Source organism: Peromyscus maniculatus, chromosome 11 (assembly GCF_049852395.1).
Source record: "Peromyscus maniculatus bairdii isolate BWxNUB_F1_BW_parent chromosome 11, HU_Pman_BW_mat_3.1, whole genome shotgun sequence".
Taxonomy (NCBI): Eukaryota; Metazoa; Chordata; class Mammalia; order Rodentia; family Cricetidae; genus Peromyscus; species Peromyscus maniculatus.
The window spans coordinates 95,669,896-95,697,340 of record NC_134862.1 but is presented as its reverse complement, the minus strand read 5'-3'; the positions used below and the strand labels follow the sequence as shown (position 1 = coordinate 95,697,340).

The 27,445-nt window shown below is 42.5% G+C and overlaps 1 non-coding gene across 1 annotated transcript; it reads right to left on the bottom strand.

Moving 5' to 3' along the window:
* Positions 1-22,321: 22,321 nt before the first annotated feature.
* On the bottom strand, positions 22,322-22,393 carry Trnae-cuc (transfer RNA glutamic acid (anticodon CUC)). Its single transcript has one exon. It is a non-coding gene; the product is annotated as a tRNA-Glu (tRNA).
* Between the last annotated feature and the right edge of the window lie 5,052 nt (positions 22,394-27,445).

The following is a 27,445-nucleotide window of genomic DNA, read 5'->3' as shown; positions in this document are numbered from 1 at the left end:
GTCTCCTCGTCTCGAGTTCACTTCAGAGAGTGAGACCCCAGAGGGGTCTTCATTCCTGAAGCCAGCAGCTTGGGTTTCCCATAACCTAGTCTCAGCTCCTCAGTTCTTTAACATCCCAGCCCACACTCTGGGTTCCCTCCTCGTCTTTCTTCCAAACACCACCTACGTTCGAATCACGCCTGTTTTGAATGGACACCCCGAGTGAGAGTTAGGAACCGGGCAGGGCTTTGTCCCCAGCACAGTGGTGCTGCTTGACATCGCAGATGGCAAGGTGGACCCGTTTACTTTAGATCTCCTCGATGACAAGAGCACAAAAGAACAAGGTGGCTTAGTGTGCCACTCAGCCTGGATTAATGATGCTGTTCTGTGCCCCCAAAGAAGGTCAAGAAATTGCCAGGGTGAATAACGACTGTTTGTGCCGAGAATTTATTTGTAACAGAAACAGCCTGAAGTCAGTTGAAAAGTTCACCTCCTCACATGCCGCTTACAGTTGCTTGTGTGGCTTAAGACAGTATGAAAGAAAGATGTATAAGAATATTTGGGATTTTAAAGAAACAGTGGCTGGGCTTCCGTGTCCAGTGGTTGGTGTTATATGTAGAGCACACAAAAGCAGACGCTGATCATATCTGACCCCAGCTTGGTCCCTTCTTTCCTGGACAACTGGACATAAAGTCTTCTTTTCAATCCTTAGGTTCCCCACTAGCTAAGGAGTGAATCTAAACAGTACAGCCTCTCTCTCTCTCTCTCTCTCTCTCTCTCTCTCTCTCTCTCCCTCTCCCTCCCTCCTGCCCTCCCTCCCTCCCTTCCCATCTTCCTCTGCACTTGTTGTCTCACCCCCATGCTTCCGCCACATCCATTAAAAGATTATTTCCAATTTCATTATGACTTTTTGGCTATGCCTGATATTCGGGCCAGGGCTTTGTGCACACAGTAAAGTGTTCGGCCACTGAGCTACAGCCCTTCTGACAACTTGATTCTTTAGGGGGAAACAAATATTGATTGTGATTATAGGATAGCCTTACTTTTTCAGCTGATGGACGTGGCTTTTTGAAGGGCTTATTTTAACTTTGGAAGAACTTCATGTAATTTTGTCAACTGGTTCATCTGATAATTGAATGTATGGGACAATAGAACTAAAAACAGAAAAAGAAAAGATAAAATGAAGACAAACTAACTCAGGTAGATGTGACAGAACAAGTTAATCCAAGGAACTAAACAGAGAGCAATCCCTTTATCTAGATGGTATGTGGAAGACAAAACTGACTAGAAATTGATGTTTCTTTCATGCTAGACTGTGCCCACAGTGTTAGTTATTTGGCCGCATTGTGTTCTTACCCTGCAAGGAAATGTCACGAAACACGACAGAATCCGCTTATAAGAGTTTATTAGAGATAAAGGGATAGAGAGTGCACAGGCCTGTGGGAGAGACACGTGTGTGGAGAAGAAGAAGGAACTGGGAACATGGTGCTCGGTTTTTAAAAGGCTGGGTGTGGCCAGGTCACGTCACTACTCCACGCATGTGCGTAGATCACATGGCCACGTTTCGCGCTTACCAGCCATGAAACATCACGGATCCTGGTCACGCGAGACGCCTTGACCCGGAAATGGCTATCTTGACCTGGAACTGGCTAGGCGGAGGTGTCCAGATCGGCTGGGTATCCTGGTTATGAGAGACGCCCTGACCCGGAAATGCCTATCCTGACCTGGAACTGGCTAGGCAGAAGTGTCCACCTGGTATATGTGACCGTGGGGGTGTGTTGTGAACCCTTCACATAGCCCAGCCAGAGCCCATTTCTTGAAAGCAATAAAACACTGTTCTTCTGAGAAAGGAATGCCTGTGCTAGGTCAATTTTCTAACTTTCAAAAAACTCCAAGTACATCTACTATTTAAAACTATAAACTGTGCCCTAAATTTCTTCTTATGAACAGTCCACAAGAGCAACAATGTGACTTGTACTAAAGCAAGACACAAGGAGAAAGAAAGGCAGGGATAATTTGGGATCCAGAAGTTGACTTCAGGTGCGACCTTGGAAAAGTCATGAAGCCTCTAGGCCCAAGTTTTCATACGTTAGGATAATAACTTGGATTTCTATGAAAATCCTTTGATCGGCTGTGAAAGCCAGCGTGCAACAAGATATTTTCCCAGCGGCCAAATATTCTCTAAGACTGATAATGGCTTTGGTTTTATTTTATTTTATTTCATTTTTTTAATGCATGGATACAAATATTACAGATAAGTCAATGCTTAAATAAAGTTTTCTCCTGCGCAAAACAGCAGTGCAAATAGTCAGGGTGTACGGAGCTGAGGGTAATGACTCTACCAGGGTTTAGATGCTAGTCATCCAGTGCACAGAGATTTGAGCAGCCACAGAAACCCACACACCCTGGGCAGCAGGAGAGTCCCTTTTACATTTAATTAGGCGAAGAAATGCCAGCTGAATGGGTTAAAAATTGCCACTATTTCACAGTAAGTGATTTTCTTAACCCCCAAGGGTTCAAATTACTTTGGCAGGAAAAGCAATTATGCAATTAATAGGGGGAAATCTCCAGAGCTCTGTAATTTGCAAAGAGGTAAAAAGGTCCCACTCTGGCCTGCAGGGGACAGCTGATCTCTAAAGCCATTTTCTTTTTCTTTCTTTTTTTCTTTTCTAATTTGGCCACACCCGAAATAAAAAAAAAAACCAAGGATATTTTGAGAGGACGGAAAACACAACAGGCTGGATAATGTTCCCGAGTGTCCACGTCCCTGGTATATTCATGACAGGCTCATCTGTGTGGTGCCTGCAATTCGAAGACTAAATGTCCATTTGCCAGCACCAGAGGAGAGTTTGGCTTTGTAATGCGCCGTCCTCTATTCCCTGGGAGGCTGCTTTGTTAGATAAAATGCTGAGTGAGGTGTAAGACTACCCCTCTCTCTGTCATTTGCGCTCCTCTCCATTTAGAGCTGTTCTTGCTGCGAACGAGAGGCAAAGGCTGCTAAAATTAAGTAGTGTCAGTTCTCAATGACACTTTAATGATAGAGCGCTCGGTAAATGAGATGAGAACGAATTCCAGTGTGTCCACTAAAGATAGCACCCACCTTCAAATACTAGAGTGTTCTGAGGGGCCAGTGCTACACCTGCTTCATTCATATGTGGTAGAACCGAAACGGAGACACTATCTTTTAAATGGCCTTTGAGAGAAAGGTGAGCATATGGTATTGGGTTCGAAAGAATTGAAATTTTTGGATTTTGAGCCTGAGGTCCTCCTTGGGCTGAGTACCCTACTGCTTTAATAACACATACTCATTAACACAGGACATGGTATTTCAAGAAAGCACAGCATGTGTCCTGTTGACCAAGAACATCTTTTCCCAGTACTATAATCAGGAGAACTGGAGACTCTGATTCATTTCACTGGAGAAGTGAATGCTTGCTCGGACTCTGCACTTGGCATTCCCTGTACAGTTTGTGTTCTGAGACAGAGCATCTAAATCACATTTATGACACCATGTTCTCATTGAAGGAGAAAGATGGTCCCCTCCTTCACTGAGGACGAGAAGGGGTTCTGGGGCAATAGCACTCCTTCCAGAGCACCCAGGCATCTGTCAACCCCGCACAAGAAGCCCGCTGAGCCCAAGAGAATCAACCCCCCCCCCCCACACACACACACCTAGACTCAGGCAATCAGTTTCAGATTTAGGGAATCTTGAACATAAGTTCAAATTCTCCAGCCAGTGGCTTGGTGATGCTTACCATTATGCCTGAAGATCTAGGTTTACTTACTGGGACCCGCATGATGGAAGAAATATACATACATACATACACACACACACACACACAGAGAGAGAGAGAGAGAGAGAGAGAGAGAGAGAGAGAGAGAGAGAGAGAGAGAGAGAGAGAGAGAGAGAGATGGGGGGGCAGGCAGACAGGCAGACAGACTAAATTAAAAAAAAATACTCAAATAAAAATTTAACTTTAATCCCAGCACTCAGGGAGGCAGAGGCAGGCAGATCTCTGTGAGTTTGAGGCTAGTCTGGTCTCCAGAGCAAGTTCCAGGACAGCCAGAGCTACACAGAGAAACCCTGTCTTGAAAAGCCAAATAAAGAAATGGAAAAAACAAAAGAAAAAATTTAAAAAGAAGTTGGAAGTAAATTCATCATAACTTTTTCTCATGGGCATTCACCTCAATTTAAAGATTAATTTTAATATCTAAGCTTACAAAGGGTACCATAGGAAATATAAATATATATATAATATGCACATAATAAATCATACATATGTATGTATAGAAGCATAAGGCATTGAACTGCTTATAATCTGCTTCACAAAACAAAGACTAATGAAAAAAATCTAGACAAATATATATTTCAAAGTGATACATGGACACATCAGTAACACTAGACAGAATAGATGGATAAATGGAAAGATATTGCCTCAGCTCTGCAAGGGGACCAGGTAAAGAATGACTTCCTGGAGGAAGGAGAGGGCTTGAATGAGTGGTGTACCTCAGTAAGGGAAAAAGAGTGCAGAGAAGGCAGGGAATCAGTGGAGAAGATCATGGCTGGTGTTCTGGCAAGAAAAAAATCATGGCGCAGAGCTGGTAAGGAACAGTGCTATTTGACGACGAGCTGCCGCTTGGCCGCCTGAGATGCATATCATCTGCACACTCGTAGTCCCACCATGGAGCCTGCCTGGGATCTCCCTAGTAATTAGAAGTCACCACAGACTCTTGAGCATTGCATAGGTGTGCTGTAAAGACCCACGAGGAATCATGGGGAAGGAAGAGTAGGTAACAGACAGCACAAGCTTGCGTGAGGCACGTGATCCCTGAAGGGGTGTGGCTGGCGTGTTGAACAGAATACTACAGGGACCGGTCCAGGCAACACAAACCAGAGGCTGGAAGAACCGGGGCTCTTGCTGCAACGAAGCCACAGGGTGACATGCAGGGCCAGCACTGTGAACGCGGACCATATGTCACTAGATTTCCACAAAAGCTGCCATCTGCCACAGCCACCATCTGATGGATCTCTGCTGCCTGGACGACGCTGGCCAGGGACTTTCTGGACAACACATCATACCGCAAAAATGCAGTTCACACATGTTCCCTGAAATTACAGTGTGGTTTCTGAAGCAAGCAGATGTGGTACCCAGGAAACTGAAGAAAACAGTGAGACCAAGTGATTGCTCTCTCATGCCCAGGCTTCCTTAATAATCAGGAGGACACTGGAATTCTTATGGGAAGGCATCATTAGTATTTGCTTTAAAAAAATTAAAAAGGCCTAAATGTGTTGAAATGACTACTCATTTTTTGCAATCAGATCATAATGAAGTATATTGAAACAGTTTTATTTCTAAATCTCTGGAGACTATCAGTGGTTTGGCAGTGCAGCAATTTCAGCTAAATCATACTAACCTCCTCTGAGTTATCCTCCTGCCTCACAGCCGTCTCTCAGCTTGGCAAGGATCAAAGAAGGGCTGTTGTGCTATGACTTCATGGTGACTCACAGTGTGAGCAATATGCTTGGCACCGAAATGTTTATCAGCTTTGCCTTTTAGAAGGCAAAGCCCTTCAATGTTAAGAGCTGGAGGATGGGGAGTCAAGCCGTGAAGCGCTAGCTCCTGGATGTGGCCAATCTACTCCTGACTGGATGCAGCCATGGTTACCAGCACAAGACCTACCCAAGACCAAGCCAACAAGACAGCCGACATTCCGGCTGTCAGCACTAGTAGAACTCAAGGTGCTATTGTTTTAAGAAGAGAAAGAAGGGGACGTGAGGGTGGGAGAGGACCACGTTAGAGGATGACGGGGGAGTGGGAAAGAGGAATTGAGGAAGACAGGGTCATGGTATATTGTATAAACGGATGAAATGTATTATCAGAGATTAGCTAAAATGTTTTAAGACATTGAAAGGTATATAAATATTTACAGTACTACTCTTCTAGCGCTTTTGTAAATTTAAGAATTTCAAAATTGGGAATTTTAGTTAAAAACATTGGCAACGTGTTAATAAGCAATTTGTTAAGTTCAAGGAGCAAAGGACACCCAAGCAAACTACTTCAAGTTTTGTTGAATGGTCTCCTGGCTCAGGTTTATTTGGACTCATGCCAACTTTTATCTCAATGAAGTCTTTGAGATAAAAATTCATGTGTTGTAAACTATAGTTGAAAGTCTACGTTCAACGTAGGATTCAGTAAGACGGTCTGACATTGTGCTTGTCCCCAAATACCACAATAAAGAAAAGAAGCACCTCCTTTACTCATACAAAAGATTCCTTGTGCCCTGATGATTGATTGTTAAAGATTTGGAATAATGTCCTTTACAGTTTTTAAAATATCAGATAAATTGAGTAGTATGGCACAGCGATTTTGAGGGCCGGCCGTACACGGTTCTGAGTATTAGCACTTTGTTCTCCTGCATAGGCTGCTTTTTATTATTCACTCTGTGAACTCCCTGAGTTCTGTTTCTCTACACCTGTGTGGAACTTCAACCACATTCATCTCCTTTCCTACCCACACCACTTGCTTTTCACACTTCCGCTCCACACATTGCTCGTGTTAAATTTTTTTTTTTTAAGTGGTGGGCAGCAACCGTGTTAAAACCTGGACATTTTATGCTGGCTTGCAATTTCCTCCACCAAACTAACTTAGTCCCTTGCCTTTGCATTCAGTCTCACTCAAAACTTCAAGACAAGGGGGAAATGCAGCCAGATTCTTTGCCAAAAGGTGACATCACATGGAGCCCATTTCTGATAGCATCCTTGTTCCTATCAGAAACCTCACGGGCCCAGTTTTTGCTGTCCCCACTCCAGTCTTGAGAGCTTAAACCACAGCTGCCCACAAAACTCCACTTACAGCATCTCACCACTTCTCTAGCTGGAAGCTCAAACTTCACATTTCACCTACAAACCCGCCCCAAAGGCCCAAGAACTACGTGGACCAGGTTAGCGCAGCGGAGTCCCACTTCTCATCACAGGCCTTCCCTCTGGGATAATTTGCTTATAGCTGGGAAGAATGTCTGATAAAAGCCATGTCTGAGAGGCAGGGGTGGGCTCACGGATCAGAAGGCACTGTCCACTGTGATGGAGAAGGGATGGCAGAGAAGGCTATATGGAAGCGGGAGCAATCTATGGATCTTTTCACATCTTTGTGGATTAGACAGCACACTTTCATTTCCCCCTATATTCACTTAGTAGGAACGTCCACTGTTTTATTGCCTTGGGATCCATTTGAAACATAAGTTGGACCTTCTCACAGGAAGCAGGGTTCAACCACCCACCCCAGCTCCTCCCAGTCCCTTCAGTGTGGACAATGATGGTGTCTACTTTATATAATTGCCTTTTAATGACTCCCTGAATCCCACAGGGATGTCACAAGTGCATCATAGTAGCCACTTCCCACCCATGGTGGGGAACTCACACTTGCTCATTCTAGGCCCTCAGTTGGAAGAGACCGATTTTTATTACTTAAAGACCCCTGGAGAGAAGAGAATGACTTGTTTCCCAGGAAAGGGGGCACCATCATCAGTGGGCAGGCTCACACAGTACGTGAGAAAAGCCAGAGAAACTGTGTCCAAGCAGCTCTGGGAATACACAGAGCCAAGTGGCCCAGACACCATTGGGGTAGGGCTGGAACTTCCAATGACCCTACTCCTAGAAATCTCAAGACCAGGTAGGAGGGACAGGAATCACCCACCCCCTTAAGAGGGTGCTTCTGTTACCTTTATAACTCAGTGACATAAAATGCACGATGGAGGCACCTTAAGCAAGGAGAGCGTTATTCTGGCTCATGACTCATGAGCTACAGTCCATCACAGGAGGGGGTGAAGTGGCTGGGTCTGTGTAGTGCAGGCTTGTTATGTGGCTCCAATCAGGAAACAGAGAGCTGGGGCTAGAAACGGTCCAGGCCATCACCCTCAAGACCACCCTCCCCACAGTGACCCACCCTCCAAGCCACGTCCCACTTCTTAAAGGTTCCACGACCTCTCAAAACAATACCTCCGGCCGGGGTGGAGTCGGGTGGGGCACATATGCAAGTGTCCAAACACATTAGCCATTGGCCTATGAGGAACATTTCATATTCAAACCAAATAGCATTGTATTCATGTCAAGCATGATTTTCTTAATTACCAGAGCCTGGGTGATTTAAAAAAAAAATATGTTCTCTTCCCATATTAACGTACACAAGTGTGGATCTGAGGTGGGGGCAGAGTCACATCCTCCTGGAAAGCTCTGGCAAGCCTCTGGTAGTTGCCATCAACCCCTGGTCTTGAGGAATCATCCATTCAGTTTTCTCCTCTGTTCACATGAGGGGGTGTCCCGTCTGTGTCAAAATTTCCACTTGACCTACAGTACCCACCCATCACTGGCTCAAGAAAGTGAAGTCATGAGATTACATCATAGTACAAGTACACAGCTGAAAAGAAATACCTTTGTGGATGGAAAAAGCCACACCCAGTGATAAGGGAGCTGAGCCTGTAACATCACAGAGTGTAATGAGTATATAGATAACGAGGCTCTTCTACAAAGGGAGTGCAGACAGAGACCAAGCAAAATGCCTAATTTTATTAACACATACTAAAGTGTTAATAATCACAAAAATATTTATGTATACATGTGCATGTGTACATACACACATGTTCATAAATAGGCACACACATTTGGCTTGAGATTGTATTATATGACTTCAATAGGACATCCGTCTTTGTAATGTGAGGAAAACTATGCTTTAATAAAATTGATTTATGTTCAATTAACAGTGAGTTTAGATGGGTTAGAAATTGCTCCATGATCAAGTGGTTATCTACATATGAATCAATCTAATCACATATTTTCCAGGTAAGAATATTGAGCTAAAAAGAATTCAATTGGTTTAGCACAAGGCCTTCTAGTATGCTCACAAAAAGCCAGAAGTATTTTTTTAACCTATTTTAATCCTTTCATGGAAATAAAATACTGCTACTTAATATTTGTCCAGATATGTCTACAAGGAACTCTCTGTGGGCGTCAATGTGCATGTGTGTATATGTGTTTGTGTATGGGTGTGTGTGTGAGAGAGAGAGAGAGAGAGAGATGTGGGCGCCATGGGCCCTGACCCCCGACTGTGAGTGGCTGCTGCCTTGCTTGCCTGACCAGGTGTCCTTCCTATTCAGATTCCCTGCCGGTGTCCTTCTCGGCTTAGGATCATCGGAGAGCTTACCGGAGGTTCTTTGTTCCTACATCCTGCTTGTGATGTAAACAACTTAGGTACATCCTGTATTTGGTGTAAACAACTTAGATGCAAGAATGCAGAACTTTGGGTCTAGATTGTAGATCATTGGTAGCGAACTTCTGCCCTCAGGGGATCCTCCATTTGTGTTGTAAGCCTGTATTTAAGGTTTCTTCCCTCTTGCAATAAACGGCATTCGACATCCAAACGTACGAATGACTCGCTGTCTCTTGTCTCTATTTTTTAATCCGCAGCCCTTCGCTCAGACGTGGTGAACGGTTAGTGGTAACGCGGGCGTTACCGCTACAAATGGAGGTTCCACCGAGATCTGAGAAAGAAAGGACCAGCTGACAGACACTCTTGGAAGGCCGGCCGGCATTTTAAAGGTAAGAGTGGATTGAAATGTTGAAATGGGTGCAGGTAGCTCACAGTCAGTTAATTGGACTGTTGAAGCAGGAAGGCACCAAAATTAAGTAAGGGCAAGACAGCTAAAGATTTTAAATGAAAAAGGAAATCTTCCCAATAGAGAAGAGGGAAGGAAAGGAAATTTCCCGTTAAAAATGGGGGAAAAATTTTAATCAAGAAAAAAGGATTTTCCTGGTAAAAAGGGGAAAAATTTTTGAAACTAGGCCTAAAGATTGGGGCCCTGTAGAGAAAGGATAAAGGAAAGAGAGAAGCCTCTTCCAGTGGTAATGGAGGATGTAAAGACTTCTTCCAGTTGTAGAGTTTTCAGGATAGCTGAAAACTCTTGAGTTTTTTGTCCTGCAAGTGCAGAGCGGCAGCATCTGAATTACAAAGAATCGGCAGGTAGGCCTCATTGTTGCTAGCTGGAGAGCAAGCAAGCTTAGAGGTTAGAAGTTTTGCTGTCTGTTTGCTTAATTTGGGTTCAAATGTTTTTTATTTTTCCCTCAGAGTGGGAATAATTCAATATTTAGGATCCCTTTGTGGGAAATGTTTTTCTGTTTTATCCCTTATGGTGGGAATAACTCATTATTAGGTTGTCCCTTCATGGGAGTAGGAAGTTTAAACCTAAATTTGTGTGTGCGGGGCACGCCCAGCGGCTGTGGCGGTCAAAGGCGTGCACGAGATAGCCCGAAGCAGCGGGCGGACAGGTACGCGCCGCGCCGGTGGGAGGCAGAGCCGTGATGGGGTGCAGCCCAGGCAGGCGCTGGCGATAGAGCCTGAGCACTGGGCAGAGCCAGCCAGCTGGGGCTGGAAAGGAACTAGCACTAAAAGTTTAAACCGGGCCTAACTTCTGGTGAAAAATGGTTTCAGTCAGGACATTGAATGCTAAGTCAATGCTGTTTGAATAAAGGATGTTCTGTTCTTTTGATTGTCTTGATAAATGTTTGGATGAATGTTTGATCCTCATGGTTGAAAAACTAAAGGAACAAAATTCATAATTTTAAACTATATATTAGGTATGGTCTTGTCTGTTGATCATTGATTGTTGATCATTGTTGATCACTGAAAATTTGGCTCTACAATTTAAGTTGCTTTCTAAAAATTCTTGGTTTAGTTCTATAAAAATATAACACCTAAAATGGTTTGGGTTGTTAGCTTATTAAATAATGTTGCTAAGATAAACCCATAAATAATAATCTCTTACTGATAAAGAGGTTACAAAATTATTTTTCCAAGTAAATAAAATATACAGGTATATTGTTTGGTCTACATTGTTAATAATTGGCTATTTATGCTAATGTGTTATTTGGGATCTATAAAAAAGAATCCTCTTTAAAATTTTATAAAATACTCTAGAAGATTATTACCTAAAGTTTACCTTTTCAAATCCTATAGAGATTGTATTTAATGCTTTTATAATTGGCATATGTAAAAAGGACTATCGAAACAAAAGCTGGTGATAGAATTGCTCAATTATTATTGCTTTCATATTTTAAATTCAAAATGGTGCCGATATATAGAACTGGAGGCTTTGGAAGTACAGGGAAAAAGGTGTTTTAACAAACAGTTATCAATGATAAACAGCCTAAATTAAAAATAAAATTATGTGGGATTGAGATTGGAAGATTATTGGATTCTGGTGCTGGATATATCTATAATTTCACAAGAATCCTGAGATCCCAATTGGCCCCTTAAAAATTCTACCTCTAACCTACAAGGTATTGGCACAGCTCAGACGCCGTTACAGAACAGGCTACTTTTAAATTGAAAGGATGAGGAAGGTCATACAGGAACTTTTCAACCCTTTGTGCTACCTGACATTCCAGTGAACTTGTGGGGACGGGATATGTTAAATGGTATGAGAATGGTGCTTACTACACAGCCTGTACAACAGATGCTGAAGAGTCAGGGCTACTGCCCGGGCAAAGGCTTAGGGAAAATGTTGCAAGGAGACCCGCTCCCTGCGGCAGACAAAAACTGTGTCACTAGGGGTCCTGGCGATACTAGAGGATTAGGATCTTTTCCGTAGGGGTCACTGCACAGCAGCCTTCAATAATACAACCGATAAAAATCACTTGGAAGAGTGATGACCCTGTATGGGTGGAGCAGTGGCCCCTTGCTAAGGAAAAATTGGAGGCTGCGTATGCATTGGTTAAGGAGCAGTTAGATGCTGGACATATCATTCCTTCCACTTCACCTTGGAACTCACCTATATTTGTTATTAAAAAGAAATCAGGAAAATGGAGGCTGTTACAGGATCTTAGAGCTGTAAATAAAACCATGCTTCTCATGGGAGCAACACAGCCTGGCCTGCCTGCCCCTGTGGCAATTCCTAAGCATTGGCAGTTAATTGTGGTTGACTTGAGGGATTGTTTCTTCACCATTCCTTTGCATCCCGAGGACAGTCCTCGCTTTGCTTTCAGTGTTCCTTCAGAGAATCTTAAGGAACCTTATCAGAGATATCAGTGGGTGGTATTGCCTCAAGGAATGGCCAATAGTCCTACTATATGTCAAATTTATGTGTCTTTGGCCCTAGCTCCAGTTCGAAAAGCTTTTCCAGGTGTTTATATAATTCACTATATGGATGATATATTAATGGCTGCTAAAGATAAAAAACTTGTTTTTGATGCCTTTTCTTATTTACAAGAGGTTCTTAGTTTGGCTAATTTACAGATAGCCCCAGAAAAGGTACAGGTATCTTTTCCCTATCATTATTTAGGTCATGAATTGTTACGCACGGGCATACGCCCACAAAAGATTACTCTGCGTATGGATCAGCTACGCACACTTAATGATTTCCAAACCTTTCTGGGAGATATTCAATGGCTTCGGCCCACTTTAAAAATTCCAACAGGTCAGCTTCGCCCCTTGTATGATGTCTTAAAGGGCGACCCTGACCCTTCATCTCCCCGTAAATTAACAGCTGAAGGACGTGTAGCCCTACAACGTGTGCAAGAGGCCCTGGAACAGGCTCACGTACAGTATATAGATCTTAATTCTCCCTTATTGTATTTGATATTTTGTTTTACTCATTCACCTACTGGAGTGTTCTGGCAAACAGGTCCTATTTTATGGGTACATTCCCCAGCTTCTCCAGCAAAAATCATCACTCCTTATCCACAAGCTGTCGCTCAGATTATATTTAAGGGAATCAAGATCAGTGTTCAAACTTTTGGTAAGGAGCCAGATATTGTGGTGACCCCATACACCCAGTCTCAAGTAGCATGGTTGCAAGCTAATGATAATGATTGGGCCATATTGACATGCTCCATGCAGGGTCAGTTTGATACTCACTACCCCTCCAATGATGTGTGTCAATTTTTTAAATTGCATCCTGTTATATTTCCCAAGATAGTACAAATGACTCCTATTCCTCAGGCCCGTGTGGTATTTACTGATGGCACTTCACGTGGTTTTGCTGTGGTGGTTTCTGGTAACATAGTAAAGAGAATAAAAGTCCAGGGCACTTCTGCCCAGGTGGCAGAGGTACAGGCGCTGTTGCTTGCTTTACAGATGTTTTCTGATGAGAGTGTAAATATTTATACCGATAGTCAATATGTGGCACATGCCATTATGCCTTTGGAAACAACAGCCTACATACCATCCATTTCTTCCATTCATGAATACTTATTGCAAGTGCAAGGACTTATATGGTCTCGCTCTCATAACCTTTATGTGGGCCACATCAGAGCTCATACTCAATTGCCTGGACCTCTAAGTGAAGGTAATCAGAGGGCTGACGCCATTACTCGTATGGCTGTCACATTAGTCTGTTCTGCCTTTGATAAGGCTACTCAGTTGCATCAGCGTTATCATCTTAATGCTGGATCTCTCCGTTATCATACAGGCATAACCCGGGAACAAGCCATCCAGATAGTTAAATCATGCCCTACTTGTGTGGAATTTTTACCTGTTCCTCATTTGGGAGTTAATCCTCGAGGACTTTTACCTAATCATGTGTGGCAGATGGACGTCACACACGTGCCTTCCTTTGGAAAATTACAACATGTCCATGTGTCTATTGATACATATTCTTCTCTAATTTTTGCTTCTGTCCATTCAGGGGAAAAGGTTAAGGATGTAAAGAATCATTGTCTTCATGCTTTTGCTTACATGGGAGTGCCAAAATGCATAAAGACTGATAATGGTCCTGCCTACAGTAGTACGGGATTTTCAAAATTCTGCCAAGATTTTTCTATTGTTAATAAGACTGGTATTCCTTATAATCCTCAAGGGCAGGCTATAGTAGAACGCTGCCATCGTACCTTAAAAACTTATATTGCTAAAGTAAAAAGGGGGGAGTTAGGGGCTCATCTCTCCTCTCCACATTCTATTCTTTCCCTTGTTTTATATATTTTAAATTTTTTATCGGTGGATTCTGCTGGAGTATCTGCTGCAGATAAGCACTGGAGGGCTCCTGTTGCAAATCATCCTCTGGTGCGATGGAAAGATCTTTCTACTGGCACTTGGAGGGGACCCGATCCAGTGTTGGTGTGGGCCCGGGGATCTGTTTGTGTCTTTCCACAGGACAATGAAATTCCTCTGTGGGTTCCTGAACGCTGTGTACGCTCTGTGGCTGCTGCTGAATCCCAACATGGCAGAGACCTATTGGGCCTTCGTAAAAAACTCTCCCCTTCTGATGCCAATGGGGATTGAGAGCCCAATATGGCCAGCCTTGGCAAACATTATTGTAAGCCTAGGAACTGTAGCCATGTGGTTGGATTCTTCAGAAGGTAATGTATGGTAACTTTTTTCAAAAAACATTGAGAATGTATCACACCTTGGAGATTAAGGATAACTCTGAAGGTCAATGAACTTCATTTGCTAACAGTAGCATGCCAGCTAAGCTTTTCGCATTTTGCAACCCCCCTCAAGCTGGTGTAGTACCTACTTTTCAGGAATGGCTCTGTGCAACATTTATTTGCCTCCTGAAATTCATCTAGCCTTTCTGAAGATACCTCAAAATTTGTGAGCCTGAATGTAGCCATTACTGAGGGCATTAGTTCTGCTCCTTGTTTGCTGTTTTTGTTTTCTGTTTTCTTTATGTTTCTCAGTTGTTCTCTTGCAGACCTGCCAGCCTAAGTAGTGCTGGGATCAAGAAAAATGGGCCTTGGTGGTTCGTGTTCCTGGAGCCGTGTCCATGCCAATGGACTGTGGCAGCTAGACACAGATGATGCTCACACGCTCCAGAAGAGACTCTGACATCGCTGTTGCCACTGCTGCTATTGTTTCTGGGATTGCTATTTCATAATTGGTTACTACAGCTAGCACAATGGAGACCCTGGCAGCAAAAGTAGCTACCACAGTTAGTTAATCTTTCTTCTTATTGGGCATGATAAATTTAATTCCACTTTTATACATTATAATTGGCTTTGTAAGTTATAAATTATTTAAACTCAAGTTCCATTTGCTCAGGATACCACCTTACAGGACTCCTATTTGCGGTAAGGCTCGTTTAAATAGGGAATGGTTCAATTGCCTGTAGCCCTCTGGCTATGGGTGGGTTAGGACTCCTGCTGGTCTTTTCTGTGTCGCACAGATTGCAAGCCCAGTGCCACTTTGAGATCTTTGGCGGCAGTCACTCTACAGCTCACATGGTTGAGTCTGTATGATAATGAGTATTCAGAGACGGGTAATGCTTGGGCCGCTGCCTCCAACCTAAGACAGAGCACTTGTGTGGCCTGGGCAAGTGTCTCTATGACGGGTAAGGTGGTCTGCTGGTCCCACGCAACCTAAGTCAGAAGCTCATTTAATAAAAAGGGGGGACCTGTGGGCGCCATGGGCCCTGACCCCCGACTGTGAGTGGCTGCTGCCTTGCTTGCCTGACCAGGTGTCCTTCCTATTCAGATTCCCTGCCGGTGTCCTTCTCGGCTTAGGATCATCGGAGAGCTTACCGGAGGTTCTTTGTTCCTACATCCTGCTTGTGATGTAAACAACTTAGGTACATCCTGTATTTGGTGTAAACAACTTAGATGCAAGAATGCAGAACTTTGGGTCTAGATTGTAGATCATTGGTAGCGAACTTCTGCCCTCAGGGGATCCTCCATTTGTGTTGTAAGCCTGTATTTAAGGTTTCTTCCCTCTTGCAATAAACGGCATTCGACATCCAAACGTACGAATGACTCGCTGTCTCTTGTCTCTATTTTTTAATCCGCAGCCCTTCGCTCAGACGTGGTGAACGGTTAGTGGTAACGCGGGCGTTACCGCTACAGAGAGAGACAGAGAGAGAGAGAGAGAGAGAGAGAGAGAGAGAGAGAGAGAGAGAGAGAGAGAGAGAGATCTTAAATTTGGCTAGACTTGACAGGCAGTCCTATGTGTGATTGAGCCAGGGCACAGTCTGTGAGGAGGAAGAAGGCTGGTGCCCTGGCGCAGACCAGAGCTCAATAGTTACAGAGCATCACACGTGGACCCCAGCTCCCTATGGGTCCAGTGTAGCCTCCAAGTGCCTGTTCATCCTGTCATACAGTGATACCAGACTGAACATGGATGTACTCTTGTTGAACATGTCACCAAACAGCTCCCCAGCCTCACTTAGGAGAAAGTCACCTTTTCCCTGTGTCTGGAGTCTATTAGACCTAGGATGCTGTGAACTATGTTGAACTGAAAGTGTCCCTTTGCTAGCTCATATGGTGGGCAAAATGTTGATCAACAATAGTCATGACAGAAAAAAAAAAAAAAGCCAGATGGATTTCCATGATAGTTATTCTGGAACGATCTCAGGATTTCTTCAGAGTTCATCTTGAGTTCCAAGTTGGCCTTATCAGGTCTTCAAAATTGACGTTCTACTAAAGTTTTCTCTCTTAAAAAAAAGGTAAGAACAACTACTTGATAGAATTATTTACAAAGGTGCCAGATAGCTTGTTTAAAGTTCAGAACACCTAACTGCTGCCGGAACAACAGGCAAATCTGTTTCTCCTCTCGTCTTCACCATCTATTTAAAATTATGCATTTTTTAAAAAATTCCATGTGTATGGGCAGTATATAATCTTAACCATCCCCACTCTCCACCATCTTGTCAACATCACTACCTAAGAATGAACAGAACAAGAGAAACAACAGACATGCTCACATGGACAGGGGTTGTCGGGGGGCAGGAGGCCTCAACCCTACATAAAGGCAACCGAGAAATACTGAAGTGGACAGAGATAGTCTTCTCCAGGGAAGAGCACACCAACTGGTTATCCACTGCTGAATGGTCAGCCCTGAAAACATATACATACAACTTACACTGTATAGACTGAGCAGGTTGTATTTATGTATTTAGAAACATATACATATACGCAGGTAATAACAATTAATAAAAAAAGAGGCCATGAAAGAGATAAAGAGGGGTACATGGGATCTGGGTAGGCAGGAGGGTCATCCTTTCCTAGGGGGTGCTGGGACTGACAGCATGAGATGGCAACTTGTGGGGGGAATTGTGGTTATAATCATAGATGACCTTCAAAGTAGAAAGGTCAATGTGGCCCTTTCTATTTATCAGTGTATTCTGTAAATTTTCCTGTTGATTGGAACCTTGGGAAAGTTCTCATAGATAAAAATTGCATAATTAATGGAAAGCTTTCAAGATATGTTGCCACAATTAATTCTAAGTATATCGTTGTAGAGTTTTGATTTCAGGAACTATATTAAAAAGAAGAAATCTTTAAAATTTGGCACATTCTATGTTCATATATTTCATATTGTGAGCTTGGCATTTATATTTCTTTGTAAAAGAAAGAAAAAGATTGAGATTAAAATTGGACCTGGATTGAATCCCTTCAAACTCATTACCATAGGAAGATCCAAAATCCACTGCTTAGCAACCAGTTACTGAGACAATCATCATCACGCCTCTCACCAAGGTGGGTTGAGTCTCAATGTCAGAGTCAACTTCAGGAAGCCAACGGCAGGAGCCATGCTGGATTTTGTGTTCTGGAAAACCAAACTACAAGCTGAGATTTAAACTCAGCAAAGAATTTTTCAATTCTTGTGCTTCTGCTTTTCTTGAGCACAAACCTTCCCCATTTGCCTGGAGTCTTTAACCTTCATACCGTCCTTTCTCCAACAGTCCCACTCCATTAGAAGATGCATGTTTACTTAGAGAAATCTAATTTGTGTTTTGTTAATGTGTGCTGTCTTTACTTGCTGTATTACATTAAATGAGAAATAGAGTTACCAAAAAAATCATCTTACTTGAAATCATTCATAAGCGATCAACAGGGGACCCCATACACGAATTTCCATTTTTGCTTCATAACCATCCACAGTGCTAACTTGACCTTTACCGGAACAGAACTATAATTGCAGTTAAGATTATATAATTTACAATAACAACAAAAAAATTACTTTGGAGGCACTGCTACTGAGCCCAAATGTCTCCCAGCCATTAAGTGTATCATCCATCTTGAGAAGAAAATTATTCTTATCCACATCGACATTTTTAACATAAACTGTAGTACTCTCTGTTGGCACCTTTTTACGTACCCATTAATCTCAATAGTAAAGTCTCAGGCTCACCCACCTAGTCTCTGACGTCTAGATGTCACTATTGTGTACCATAAAGATTGTATATTCATGAACTCCATTTGTTTTATGTCCTTCTCTCTGTCAAAGCCTTCCAAGCAGCATATGCTTTGGTCTGTGGAGAATAAAATCAAATTTGTCTGTCTTGTCATATTGTCATCAAACTGATAGTATCACAATTAGATTAACATTTTGTGAAGAAGCTGAAGGGAGCGAATGAAACAGGAAGACATTATAATAAAATCCACTTAACCCTTTCAGTCACAAAGCTCTTTTCTTCTAGCACCCGGAGGCAAGGAAGGCAATCAAACTCTCCAGTCAGTGAGTGGCAGTGGTAAATTATTATGATCTATGTTGGAATCAAATAGGTCAGTTACTAGGCCTGCGAGGTACATTTTTGTTTGAAGGGGCCATTAAGATTTTGTGACAACGACTGAAAGAAGTAAGATACTTCCTGGGGTTCTTGAAACAAATCAGTCCAGGATTAACAGTTGAATCAGTTGGCAAGAACTGGTCAGAGTGGCGGTTGACACCGCTTGACCCTACATACGACACCCTCTCACTCACCGAAGGCTTGGCCTCCAAACTGCAGGAAATGTCATGCACCGTGATGGGGAGGTCCTAAAAAATGTATTGAGGTACCATGTTTATATGAAAGAGATTTGATTTTCATTATTTTGGTGGTTTCAAAAAGTACTGGGGCTCAAGTTGAAAACTGAGGAGAGACAAAGCCTCAGTTAAGACTAGGTTGAAGGGCTAGGAAGATGGCTCAGATGGTAAAGACCTAAGTACATGCATGAACACACATGTACATGCATGCACCTTCACACATGTGTTTGAGCGCACGCGCGTACGCGCACACACACACACACACACACACACACACACACACACAGTGGGTGGAGTTGAACAACAATTCTAGAGTTAATCATCCTGTCAAGTTTTTCTTCTTCCCCACAGTATGGAGAACAAAAAGGCTCACATATGCATGCAAAGGGACTAATTTGGAAGTTATATTTAGTTTTTGCTCTTGCACACAAAGAAGAGACCCCCCTGCACAGTCTGTTTTCACTGTGGCCTGTCAGGGGGACAGGAATAACTGTTGTCTCACTGCTGATAAGCATGCTGGGTGAGAGGCATCACAGTCCCTGGGGCTGTCCTGGACCTCCTGGTCTGCAGTGATGTTGGGAGCAAGGTGACCTTCCATGACTTTCCAGAAAGGAGACAACATTTTTGTCATAAAAACTCATCAGTCTCAGAGAGCAGCCACATCCCAGTCATTGCCGTAGAGACTCAGAGAACAGCCGTATGCAATCAGCCTCCTTGGTCTAAAGAGTTGTTCAGCTCCTCTCTGTTCTTGAATCCCTTTCCTTCTTCAAGTCTTCTAATAAGCAGTGATTCATTGAATAAGCAACTTGGCATCAACTCAACTATCCCCTAGTGTTATTCACTAATTTGTACCAATCCACGGTCACCACCTCTCCAGTATCAGTTCTTAAGACTGAGGTCAAATACAGTTCTTGCTCCAAAGGAAATAAGGAACAGTTTATTTTGAGCCAAAGGTAAGTAACCATGTGTGGGGAAGATAGACTCAGGTTGTTCTGGAAGCCACGTTCCACAGCAGAAGTGACTACATTAAAAAAATAATTAATCTCTCTCGTGTGTGCGTGCACACACTTGTGCATGCATAGATGTGTACTTGTCATCATGTACACAGAGGTCAAAGGACAGCTTTAGGAGACAGTCCTCTCCTTGCACAGTGACAGAACTCAGGTCACCAGGCCTCTATCCACTGAGCCACCTTTTAGTCCCGCATGAACTTTTACCCTCAGACTAAATCAGTGAATTTACCATACGCTACTGACAAGGACATCAGGTTGGCGGGTTACAGGCACCGTAAGGAAACTGCTATAGGTTTCAGATACTGTGTGAGGACGTCTTTAGTTTTAGAGTTGGTGGAAGTTAGTGGTCCACTAGGTTAATACATTCTGAAGGTTTTCTTGATGTTAGGTTGGATGCAAAGGCTGATGAAAAGTGACTGTTAAAAGCTAGCTTAAGATAATCCTGGCTCTCAACCTGTAATATCTCAGTGCTCCACAACCTCAACGTTCTAGTCAGCCAATCAATGTGCAGGAGCATTGACATGTCCACAGGCTTCTCAGGGACTTCAGTCCTCGCTGCCAGTTCCCACAATGGGGGTCTACTGTCTCCTTCCCTGAGCTCAACAGCTGCCTTTTTGCTGTTCCTACATCTGACACATGCTTGCTTCTACATTCCAACACACACTCATACCCCCCCCACACCCACACACTTACTTCTGCATCCCACCATACACCCACACCCATCCACACCCATTCCCCTAACCCCCACACACTTACTTCTGCATCCCACCACACATACACCACACACACACACACACACACACACACACACACACACACACACTCTACACTTACTTCTGCATCCCACCACACACACTTACTTCTGCATCCTACCATACACCCCCATATAAACACTTATTTTTGCATCCCATCACACACACACTTACTTCTTCAAATGCCCAACTGTACCAGCTCTGAATTCAGCTCCAGCACTTGTCCTTAGGGACACCTCACTAAACCTTCTTCCTGGCCCTTGTACTATCTAGTTATAAATTTCCATTAAATGTTGACTACCTTCATTTCCTTAGACTCTAAGATTTCCAGGATATAATGCATGCTTGGCTCTTTTTCTTCTAATACGGTGGCAATTATTGAGCACACAGAGAGTTCTTGTTAGAGCAGAGTAAATGCTTGAAGAGTCTCTAAAGATTCAGAATGTCAGATGTTCACAGAGGAAATAACAATGCAAATTTCGTGTTCAGAGTTCAGTTATCTACATTTTAACCTGAGAATTCATGTCACACCTTGATTTGAGGAATATATGGAACAAAATCTCTTATTTTCCTTCTCATAAGAAGGATAACTATGGTGCTACCCAACAACAGTAATGCCATGGGATAAATGAGGACACTAAAGGATTTTGATGATGAGCCCATGGGTCCATGGAAGAGGTTTATATCTGCCTGGATGCTGGGATGTAGGACTTAGTCTCAAGTTTGGATAATGATAACAGCAATGGTATTTAAGGTACTGGGAATTTACTACAAAATTTCGACAAATTAACTCATGTGATAATGGTAGGGAAATTTTGGATTTGATGTTATAATTATCCCCACTTCATGGATGAGAAAACCAGGGCCTGATGGGCCTGAGGATATGTTGCTCACACTCTGAGCTGGTATAAAGCTGAAATTAATTATCTGTTGGATCACAGAGGCAGCTTCAACAGAGCTCAGTAGACTGGAATAATAGATGAAAAATTCAGTTATAAAATATGGGAAGTCTTGGCAGACATTTATAAAAAGAATACACGTCTATTAAAGACTTATTAAACACCAGAAACAGTGGTACTTCTTGACATCAGGGAAAGTCTGGCAGACTTAAACTTACTGACTGGCTCTGAGGAGCCAGGTAGATTTTGAAGATCACTCGTTCTTGGAGAGGGAAGTTCAACAGTTTGGCACCAAATGTGTCAGAGATTTCTGCACATAGAATGGCTGAGGCCAATCCAAGTGCCATTAGAACATTTCATTGCCTTATTCCAGGGTAATCTGCCAAATGCACCTCTTGTCCTTCAACTTTGTCATTTATCATTGTTAATGACGCAGGTAGTAGACCAGCAAGAGCGGCTTTGTGGGAACAACAGGATTCTTTCCTCAGTTAGCACCTCACATGTGGTGTCTCCCCACTGACAGCGGGCAGACAGTCTACCCAAGTTCAACACCACTTCAGCATGAACATTGACACCATTGAAATGGGAGCATTTGGGCAGGCTGGGGACTAAATAGACAAAGCTGTGACAATTCTCCACTCCATTTCTCATAAGGAGAAACAGGCCATAAAATAAAATATGTAGAATGCTCTTCATGATAGGGGAGCATGTTTTAGAATATGAGTCTTTCCACCATATATGCTCTACTTCAATACTCTTTTTTTTTTTTTTTTTTTTTTTTTTTTTTTTTTTTTTTGGTTTTTTCGAGACAGGGTTTCTCTGTGTAGCTTTGCGCCTTTCCTGGAGCTCACTTGGTAGCCCAGGCTGGCCTCGAACTCACAGAGATCCGCCTGCCTCTGCCTCCCGAGTGCTGGGATTAAAGGCGTGCGCCACCACGCCCGGCTAAGAAAGGCTTCCCTGACCGGGAATCGAACCCGGGCCGCGGCGGTGAGAGCGCCGAATCCTAACCACTAGACCACCAGGGAGCGTTTCAATACTCTTAATTAAGCCTTCAGAAGCTTTCTAACAATATAGAAAGAGAAGATCTTGTGTCCTACAATGAATTTTATTGATTAGGGGGCTTAAAAAAGTAATGGTTCCAAGGTGACCACCAAGATAGAAATGAAATGGCAAAATCATGGAGCAGCTCTCTTTTTCAAATTAAAAAATTATATATGTATCAATATTTGCCTGCATATATGTCTGTATACTACATGAGTATAGTGTCCTCACTGGCCAAAAGACAGCACTGGCTCCCCTGAAACAGGAGTTTCAGGCAGTTGTGAGCTGCCATGTAGGTACTCTGGAAGAGAATCCAGTGCTCCCAACTGCTGAGCCATCTCTCCAGCCTTAAAGCATCTTTGTGAGAACTATTCTTCAAATTCACTTGCAGAAATATAATCAAGTCTTTTATCAATTATATTATTCATGGGAAAGGTAGGTTCCATGTCTTCTGATGATTGTTTGATAAATTTCAAGGAATTCTAAACCATCTCATAGGCATGAAGTTATCGTTGATTGCATCTGTTACTGATATCTCAGATCTGTGGATGTAGTACTTCTGGAATGGTTCTCTAAGGGACTTTGCCAACCTCTTCCTAACAAAGCAGCCATGCTAAGATATTGAGAGTGTATAGCAGATAGAACACCAATTCCGCAAATCTCTGTATCTCAGTAGACATCAAGGGTCTAATTCCCATCTTACCCTATTACCTCTAATTTTAGGGCCTTCCCTTAGCCCTCACCCTGCATCTGTGGTTCCATATGGAAAGGGATGGCCACCAGTATTTCATCCCATCTCACTGTGGTGCCACCAATGTTTCTCATCCCATTGCACTGTGGCACAAATTCTGTTACCAGTGAGCATGGCCTGGAGAACTATGTCCTCTTGTCCCACTCATCTCAGGGATTGAATGGCTGTGCCAATTTTAGCAGGCCTACCCCTTGTGGTGCTGATGACACCCTTCCTCTCCCATCTCATGTCCCCGTGTCTTCTTGCTTATAGGCCACAAGGGTAAGCCTTAGTGACCAGCAGTTATCATTCACTTTCAGAATCAGCAACCAGATCACTAAATAAAAGATGAGTCACCCACCCTCAGCTGGAGTGTGATGACCCTAAAGTTCTACAGAGGGGAGGAAAAGAAGATGGCTTGTATGGAAAGTTCCGGAGCTTTGCATATGGGAGCTGCCTTTACATAGAACAACATATGGAGTGCCATGCTTAGGGTCCTTGTCAAAAATAATGGCTATTCTGACAGACACAATTAAGACGAGGCTTTTAGCTTCAGGAGACAATTAAATTTAGAGACAGGTGGTGGCAACCCAATAGTCCAGCCAGAATCACAGTCAACCTTGTGATTTGCTAGGAGGAGTGTGTGTTCAGGCTTTGGCCACACCCCCAATCCAATCAGACATGAGGCAGATTTTAAAGGATTATGCCACATAAAAGCCTATCAGAAAAATTGTGGAGAGCTTACTGGTTCCAGGAACTTCAGGGAGAAATATGACTCACCACTGGCTGAACCATAAATAAGCTCCCTGACCACAGCCACTGCAGGAAATCTGAGAGAGGACAGCACACTCTAGATCCTGAAGGTTTAGAAAGCATACATACTCCTCATTGCAGCCTCTCAGGGGTACCAAGGAAAAGCACCTCTGAGCCACTTACTGCTAGCCAGATGCAGATATTATAGACTCTCTGAACTGTGAGAAGTCTCCAAAACAACCACGCCTAAAAGAAATAGACTATGCAGAGATGAGTACATAATTTAACCAGTAACTGGTCAAGTCCTAAGGTGATAGGTAAAAAGCTAAAGGAGGCAAAAATCTGAGCAGAAACATCCTAGAATGAGTACTACAGAGAAAACAGACCTTAACGATGTCTTCCAACTGTCGTGGTGGAACCCTCATCCAGTGACTGATGGAAGTAGATGGAGAGATTCACCACTGGGTCCCAGGTGGAGCTTCAGGAGTCCAATCACGAGAGGAGGGATTCTATGAGCAAGAAATATCAAGACCATGACTGGAAAAAGTACAGAGACAACTACCCAAACTAGTGGAACACATGAACTGTGGACCAATAGCTAAGGAGCCCCCATGGTACTGGGCTAGGCCCTCTGGATAAACAAGACAGTTGTTTAGCTTGAACTGTTTGGGGACCCCAGACAGTGGGACCGGGACCGGTCCGTCGTGCATGAGCCGGCTTTTTGGAACCTAGTGCCTATGGTGAGACACTTTGCACAGCCTCGGTGCAGGGAGGAGGGGCTTGGACCTGCCTCAGCTGAATGTACTAGGCTCTGCTGCCTCCCCATAGGAGGCCTTGCCTAGGAGGAGGTGGGAATGGGGTGTTAGTTGTGGGGGAAGGCTGGGGTGTGGGAGGAGGGAGGACAGGGGAATTTGTGGTTGATATGTAAAATGAATAGAAAACCTCTTAATAAAAAAGAAGAAAAAAGATGTCTTCCAATAAATCAATTAAAAATATAAGCAGCTGGAAAAAAAGACAGTCTCAGAGGCATAGAATCAACACATAGTCACGCTAATAGATTATATAAAATACTTACCCTTCCACTAAGAGATATAATCCATGCAAAAGACCAGAAGTACAGCACATGTCAGCATTGAGTTATTTATTATAATCAGCATTCCTTACTAATGTTAGAGGTTAATAATAGGGGGAAACAGGTATGGGAACTCACTGTACTGTCTGCAATTTTTCTGGATGTCTTAAATGCATTTTATAATGAAACATTGACTTTAGAAAAAGAACTAAATAGAGTTACAGAACTGAAAATTATAGTAATCTAAATGAAAAGGTATCTCAATAGAGGGCTCAACAATATATATGAATTGTCAGAGGAATCAATGAGCTTGTAGATCAATAGAGACTGTGCAACCTGAAGAACACAGAGAAAAAAAATTGCAAACCTTAGGGAACTACAAAACACCATGCGATGCAGCCATATGGGTTTAACAGAAGTATTAGAAATGAGAAATCAGGAACTTGGAAAATCATTTGGTGAATAATGGCTATAAACTTCCCAATTTCAGTTGAGAACAGTAGTCTACATATTCACAAGGCTCAATCAGCATGTGCTTCAAGTAGAACAAAGTCAGGGAGATCTTAGATAGTCCAGAGATGAATTGTTGAGAGTCAGAGATCACATTAAGAGCCATGAAAGAAAAAACACAAAGGACTTAAGAGCTGACCTCCATCAGAGTGATGGAGGCCAGAGGTAAGAGAGGGGAAGTCTGCCGAGAAGTGCAACCAAGTCCTGTCAACAGGATCCCATACCCAGCAAAACTATCTCCCCAAAGGTAAAATAAAGACATCCCCACATAAGCCAAGCTCAAAAACCCATTTCAAATAGAACCCCTGAAAGGAGGTTCTAAAGGATTTCTTCAGACAGAAAGCAACACCACTCAGTAATTTGGATTCATATTAAAACAAAAACAAAGAGCTGTGATAAAGATAACTATGTGTTTATGTAATGATAAAGGATAGGATATAGAATTTACTACATTTATATGTAGGAATTTGTGATCTTTTTCCTATCATCTTTAAGAGATGTACAAACATATAAAACAATAATTATAACAATGTTGTATAAACTTGTTATATATAATTATAATATATGCATTTTTGATAGGTATCACAATAGTATGTAAAAAGATGAAGGAATGGGTGACATACTGGAGTAATGTTTTCTGTCTCATTAGAAATAATTCAGTATAGATATGGTAACGTGTATTACTTTCTAGAGGAACCACTACAATATAAAAACAAACTGACCTGTAGGTTCTGTAGTGATTAACTTGACACTGCATTAAATGCTATTTCCCCTTTTGTCTTGAACAGCTTGGCTAGAAGTTTGCTCATCAAATATTTTAAAAGCATCAGCTTTGGACTCTTGTTTTTTTTCCTCTGTCTTCTATTTTGCTGATTTTCTAGCTTTCTTCTAGTTACTTTGTGTTTGATTTTCATGTCTTTTTTTGTTTTCATCTTAGGGTGCCAGCTTAGATAGTGGTTTTTAGAACTTTAACCTAACATCAGCACTTGAAAGCAAGAACTCTCCTTTAAACGCTCCCCAGGATGCCCTTCCTAACCTGTCTGCTCTTATTATCATTCAACAAACCCTTTTTCTAACTTCTCTTGTTATTTCTTTTTTGATCTGAGAGTTGCTTAAAAGCACATGTTATCTAGTTCCAAATTTTGGGAGGTTAACCTGGTATTTATTATCAATATTTAATTAGTAAGAGTATGAGTATAATGGGTATGATCCTGCTGATGTATTTCATGGCCTTGTATACAAATTATCTTAATGAGTTGTGTATGAACTCGCGAAAATTATGTGTTCTTTGGTGGATAGCTAGACTAGTAGGAGACTTAGATAAATTGAGAATATTACTTCAACCTACTTTTTTATAGGTGTGTTCATTCTATTAGTCTATATTAAAACAAAAACAAAGAGGGAAAGGACATTGACTCCTCAGCTCTGGTGCAAATCTCATCTTTCTGTGTCACTTTGGCTTTAAGTCTTTTGGGGATTTGTTATTAGTGCAACACAGTCCTGTCAACAGGATCCCATACTCAGCAAAGCTATTTTCCCAAAGGAAATCATACACATTAGAGATTGCTCTCTTCCAGATGTTAGGTTCAGACACATTGGAGATTGCTCTCTTCCAGATGTTAGGTTCAGACACATTGGAGATTGCTCTCTTCCAGATGTTAGGTTCAGACACATTGGAGATTGCTCTCTTCCAGATGTTAGGCTCATACACATTGGAGATCGCTGTCTTCCAGATGAGTTGAGTCCTCATTGTGACACTGTCTCTGAGATTGGTTTATATTACAATATTTCCTACTCCTTTGCTTCCAGTCTGTTTGTGTCTTAATTTCTGAAATATATCTGTATGGACGATGAATAATACATCAATCTTATTTTATTGTCTGTTAATTTCCTCTTGGAACTAAAGTGCATATTCTATTTGCATATAATGTGTAATAATATAAGTATACATGATTTTATATTTTCACTATC